At 44.0% G+C, this 6,515-nt stretch overlaps 1 long non-coding RNA gene across 1 annotated transcript; it reads right to left on the reverse strand.

The window, feature by feature from the left end:
- Positions 1-5,289: 5,289 nt before the first annotated feature.
- Positions 5,290-6,433, reverse strand: LOC106735383 (uncharacterized). Its single transcript, XR_001370731.2, has 2 exons — positions 5,775-6,433; positions 5,290-5,564 (listed from the first exon to the last, which is right to left on the reverse strand). It is a non-coding gene; the product is annotated as an uncharacterized LOC106735383 (long non-coding RNA).
- Positions 6,434-6,515: the final 82 nt, after the last annotated feature.

The following is a 6,515-nucleotide window of genomic DNA, read 5'->3' on the forward strand; positions in this document are numbered from 1 at the left end:
CAGCTCATTGGCTATATCAAATATGGCTTAATCAATCAGACATCCCCCCCCCCACACACACACACATATACACACTAATCTGCCTACATTACCTTGGGCAGGGAATTTTCCGTCCACTGAGCAAATGTTCCATTTTCTAGCTTTCTCCTGCCTCATATGTTCATTACCTGGGGCTAATATAAGATCCCACCGGGTGAGGGCTCAGTGCCAATAGGGTGCCCCCACTTTGACATGACTAGTAGGCTGTCACCTATACTTTTGACTGACTATCCCCTTTCTCAATAATTTATTAGAATGACTCACAAACTAGAGGAAATACATTTACTGGTTATAATAAACGTGATTATAAAAGATACAGGTGACAGCCAGATAGAGATGGGTAAGGTAAGAGGTATCTTTCAAGGTACCTCCACGTTTTCAACCATCTAGAAGCAGCTCATCAAATCTTGTAGTTCAAGAGTTTTTATTGCTCTTGACCCCACCTACCCACCCCTTCCCAGAGGTCAGTGTATGGGGCTGAAAGTTCCAGTCCTCTAATTCTCTGACACTTGGTCTTTCTGGTAATAGGCTCTACCCTGAGGCTATCTTAAGGCCCCACCCTAAGTAAGTCATTAGCATGAAATTAGGAGTTAGGAGGGGGATTCTTTTTTTTTTTTTTTTGAGAGGTTTTTGCCAAAAGGCATGTGGGCTTGCCAGACAGACAGAGAGAAACAGAGAGACAGAAAGTGAGAAATCACCCCCCGGGGGGATGGCCACGCTGCAATCCCTTCTCCTCCATTCTCCTCTTGGGATATTGGGCACACACGCACATGCGCGCCTGGCTTGTTTTAAGCCACCGGGTCTGGGACTCTAACCGTGGTCGACTACTTGGGAGTCCAGTGACATAGCCATTATGCTCACTGCTGGTCCCAGGGGACTCGTTTTGAATAACAAAACATACTTCTATCTTCTAGGAAGTTGTAAAGGTTTTAGAAGCTCTATTACAGGAACTAGGACAAAGACCAACTATAGTTCATATTATATTGTACATACTCTCATCATTCATGATTGTTTAAAATCTACCGTATTTCACTGGAGCTCTTCCAAGCATCTTCAGTTATATCCTCCTCCTATACGAGCAGCCCCATCTACACCCCCATGAGTGTTGGCTAGACCCCAACTCCCTTCTCATCCATGTCTTCCTCTTTCTGGGAGTTTGGTCACTCAAGCACAAGTGCCCAGCATGTGTTTCAAGCAGCTGGGTCTGGGACTCGAACCGTGTGGTTGGCCATGTGGGATCCAGTCGCCTAAACCACAATACCACCAGCCGGCCCAATCCCATTTTCTTTTGAGGACAGAAGTCTGATTGCTATTCCTATTACCAAATTATTTACAAAGGGCCTGGGGCGGGGGAAGTCAAGCCTATAATCATTAACAGACTTTTTGTCCATTAACAATTGATGCTCCCTACTCCAGTGTCTGGGATGGGATCTTTACGATGCAGAGTAAACCTTCTTATCTCTGTTACAGTAAAACACAGACATTCTTTTGCTGATGTCTTTCTGGAACCAAGATTTAAGCTTTCCTTTCCAATCACTAACCTAAGACTTTCAAACTCACCTCTAACCTATATGCCCCCACTTCTAGATGTCTTACTTTTTTGGGTCAGGCCAATGTAAGACTCCTTATGCTATTTGACAATTCTCCTGCTCTCAGAACTAAATAAAAGGAACTATTGTGTCTCAGCACCCCGAGAAACACTTATCTTTCTCTAGGTCAGGTGACTCGATCTTGTGCTTAGAATAAAACCACATAAGTTATTATTTCTGCAGAGCTTGGTTATTTCTGTTGACACTTTCATTGAGATTTCTAGGACAATATTAGAGCTACACATTGTTGACATGACATTCGTTTATTTATTTACTGGGGTCTTCCACTCCAAACTTCTAATCAAGGATTAGTTTTCTTTTTCCTTTTTAAAATTAATTAATTTTTAAAAATATTTTTTAAAAATAATTGTTTTATTTAACTTTATTTATTTATTTTTTATATTTGATCAGAGAGGGAGGGAGAGAAAGCGAGAAAGCAAGCTGCCAGGTTCAGGACTCGAACTGCGGTCGACCATGTGGGAGTCCAGCACTCTTAACCACCATATCACCTGCCTGCCCCAAAACTAATTAATTTTTTGAAAATCACTTTGTATGCCTTATCTACAGAATTGAGAACAATGATGGCTTAAATTATTTATCATTTTGTATACCTCCCACTTAGGCTACTCTGGTGCTCTTGAAAACAATGTTTCAAGGATTTTAGTTTGCCTGTGGGATCAGACAAATGGGTACAATTTAACTATAACCAAAAAAGATCCATGTAATTGTCAAAGGATCTCCTGCTGGCCTTGAAGGAGGCCTCAGGCTTTTCAAAATGACAATGAGGCTGCTATTCAGTCTTTGCAAAATATGCCCTAGCTCCTCGAGAACTGTTCCCAGGAAGACTGGTTAGTCCTTAGGAAGCCCTCGCTAAGGATTTGTATGCAAGTCCCTTCTGGGGTACTGTTCCAGACACCCTGGAGGGGTTCTCAACCTAGGATACATCTACAACTCATCAGATGCTATCAGCCCATTGAGAATGATGAATTTAGGTTCACATTCACCTTTATTTAGCAAATTTTGCAGGGCTACATTTCAGATGAATATTTAAAATACTTAAGAGAACTGATTTCATAGCCATCTCCAATTGCAAGAAGCAATTGTAGCACATTATCTTTCTTACTACAGTAGAGATAGCATTACCTCCGGATGAACTTTTGCTGAGCTTGAATTGAATGAGCAACTGAAAGTAATAAATTCTTTTTTTTTTTTTTTTTTTTTTTTTTTTTTTTGGGGACCACCGGGTACGCAAAAAAAAAGAGACAGAAAGTGAGAAATCACTCCCCCTGGGGGTGGGGGTTGGCCAAGCCACAATCCCTGCTCCTCCATTCTCCTCTAGGGATCTTGGGCATGCACATACACATGCCTGGTGTGAGTTTAGGCCACCAGGTGTGGGACTCGAACTGTGCTCGACTACATGGGAGTCCAGCGACATAACCATTACACCAACTGCTGGTCCCAAAAGTAATAAATTCTATAATTCAGACTTTTGCTACATTCTTCTTCCAGCAGGTGGGAAGAAGCAAGAGTGAAGTTAATACGTGGCAACACAGAAGTGACTGAAATAATATTTGTGGACTTAATAAACCAAAGGTTCCTTTTTGCAAGGTAGATGAAGAGAAACTTTTTTTTTTTTTTGCCAGAGGGTATGTGTGCTTGCCTCAGGGAAATAGAGAGAGAGGAAGAGGGAGAAACACTTCAATTGGGCGTGGTTAACACTGCAATCCCTCCTCCTCTGCTTCTCCTCCTTTTTGGGATTTGGGGCACCAAGAACATGCACCAAACGTGTTTCTAAAGGTGTAGGGTCTGGACTTGAACTGAGCAGATGGCCATGTGGGATCCAGCTGCCTTAACTACTAGGCCACGAGGACAGCCCAAGAAACTCATTGTTTAGCAAGGTCTGCTGAATATATAAATGTGTGTAAAAATATATATTTATATAGATTTTTAAGAATTACTTCTATTTAACTTTATTATTATTTGAGAGAAAGAGAGGATGGAAAAGTAAGGAAACAAGCCACCTGGAGCAGGGCTCAACCATGGTTGGCCATGTGGAAGTGCAGTGCCCTCAACCACCATGCCACCTGCTGGCCCCTGAGCACATATTTTGAAGCCTTTGTTGACGTTATCTAATTAGCATTGTTGACCTATGAGAAAAAAGCTGAGGCAAAAGTGAATAAGGCAAGGGGGAATTTATACAGGCCCAAATGAGGATGATTGCTGGACACACTGTGTCTCGGTTATCCTGAATGATGGATGCAGGGGTCTTACAGTATTTAGGGTAGTTTTAAAGACAACCAGTGGTGGGAACCAGCAGTTATGGCTATGTCGTTGGACTCCCATGTAGTCGACAGCGGTTCAAGTCCCGGACCCAGTGGCTTAAAACTCACGCCAGGCGCGTGTGCGTGCGTGCCCAAGATCCCAAGAGGAGAATGGAGAAGGGATTGCCGCGTGACCATGCCCCCTGGGGGGTGATTTCTTGCTTTCTGTCTCTCTGTCTGTCTGGCAAGCACACGAGCCTTTTGGCAAAAACCTCTCCAAAAAAAAAAAAAAAGGCAACCAGTGGCAAATGATGGGGGAGGGGGTTAAATTGACTCTTCCATTGGTGGGAAGCTACAGCAAACTGTGATTGGCTAAATTCTATGATAAGGGGAAGAGGAGGATTTTATGGTCATTCCATGGTCAGCATGGGAGTTAATATAAAATGGTTTAACGAGAGAAACTATGAGTTTAATACTCAGACAATGGTGAGTAAATAATTCTCTCTGGAATTAGGGTGGGCTTGGGAGACAAAGTAGTCCACGATAAGCTTTGTCTCGGTTGTTCATATTCTTTGATCTTAAACCTCAGGAAGGTGCTGACGATGATTGTTGTCTTCTTGGCATTTTTTTAATCTGTAGGCTGATAAGGAGATGTGAGAGCAAAGTCCTTCCCCGTGTCTTGGGAGAATAAAGGAAATCAAGGGTTGGTTTATGGTCTAAGAAGGGTCACCTTCAAGATGATGCCTGGTTCTCCACTCTTAAGATACCCCCTTTTGGAAAAAGTGGGCTCTTTCATGTATTTATGTTTTTCTTTATTTCATAGCACTTTCCGCTCCTGCACCGAAGATAATGGCTCCTACTTTGCTCTTGCTGCTAGTTTTACCACATCCTCAGTTGTCAGTCACGCTCTTAGGTCTGAAGGACAGATGTTGTACACTCATACATGCATGTAGGTACTGGGGATGTAATAGCAAACAAAATAGACCCCCCCCATCCCTGTCTGCATGCAGCTTGTATGAAGCACACATCAGTCTGTGTGCACATGTGTAGACTGTTAAGTATAATGAAGCATAAAATATATGAAATGTGGCGTGGTGGTTAAGGCACAGGACTCCCACATGGCTGACTGCAGTTCTAATTCTGGACCTGGTGGCTTGCTTTCCCCTTTCCTTCCTCTGTCCCTGTTCAGTCAAATAAAAATAAAAATAAACAAAATCAAACAATTCTTTTAGTACACACACACACACACATATATATACACATATATGTGTGTATATATATATATATATATATATGAAATGTTATAAGGGGTTAAACGTTATCCAGAAAAATAAAGCAGAGGAAGGGGAACAAAGACTGTCTTGTCTATACGAATTACAGTTTCATGGAAAAGACTGAACTGTAGGAGAGTCCACAACAAATGCTTCCATATAAATTTTATTCACCTTAGTGAACAATGGCATGGGCACCAGCGAGCGATGGCTTCAACAACTTTAGGAGGTATATTTCCCCCCAGTTCCTCTCTTCCTCTGTGTTCTTCCTTCTTATTCTTGTTCCGTTTTTCTTTCTTTCTGGTTCACCTTTCTTTAGTGAGACATCAGAACGGTGTGACAGGACGAACAGTTCCACTCCCTAGAACCTACATCTAGCATGTCGTGAGCCTCCGTTTTCTCATCTGTAAAATGGAGGTACAATATTATTTGGAAATACTGTGAGAGAGAGAAAACACGTGTAAAAGGTACAATGCCACAGTCTGTAATTGTGGGCCTCTATCAGTGGTCACTAGCCTGAACAGAAGGACACGTGCTCTTGTACAAGTAACTCTGGGAAACTGAAAATAAAAGAGTAGGACTCCAACCAGGAAGCAGGAATTGAGCATACTTACCCAATATCCTGCCGGAGATGAATAAGATGTGAGCTCCGGACCTGCTTCTCCATATATGTATTTCCTTCCATAGCAAGGGTTCGGGTCTTCCCAACTTAACTTTGGCTACCGATATTAAACACTCAGCAGAACCCCGTTAACAAGCACGCTACCCCCGGGTACTTTCACAACAAGCATGCTACCCCCGGGTACTTTCACGCAGAGACCCACGTGCTCCTTCCACGACCCTGCGCTGCAGGTACCATCGCACCCACAATTGCAGATAATTCAGGGGTGCCCAGTCGACTGGACTCAAGAGCGTGGGAGCTACTGCGGTGCCTTTCAGCGGGGCAAGCACACGAGGCTACCTCGTCGGGTGTACCCTCTCTTTCAGAAGCTTCGAGCTGGGGTTCCTGTCCCCTGGACCGAGAGAAAAGGAACTGGTAGGAGTCGCGAAGATCCGGAGAAGATCCGTTAGTTCCTTCGGGGTTCTCCTGCACGCCCTGGAAGGGGATGGCGTCCTTCTCTCCTGCCTCTAAGGAACGTGGCTGGGAGCCAGGGAGGCGGTGACCCCCTCCCCACTTCCGAATTCAGACCCGAAAAACAAGTTAGACTCTCCGCTTCGGTCAATTAAGCTTTTACAAAGAGGGGCGGGGCCTCTTCAAGAATGGTGTGTACGCAGAGAGCGGGGGTGGGCGGGGCGGGGTGCAGAGCCCTGCGAGCCGCCCATTGGTTGGGCCAAATGCCCGTCCCCCCTCCCTC

Source organism: Tupaia chinensis, unplaced genomic scaffold, assembly GCF_000334495.1.
Source record: "Tupaia chinensis unplaced genomic scaffold, TupChi_1.0 Scaffold000368_1, whole genome shotgun sequence".
NCBI lineage: Eukaryota > Metazoa > Chordata > Mammalia > Scandentia > Tupaiidae > Tupaia > Tupaia belangeri.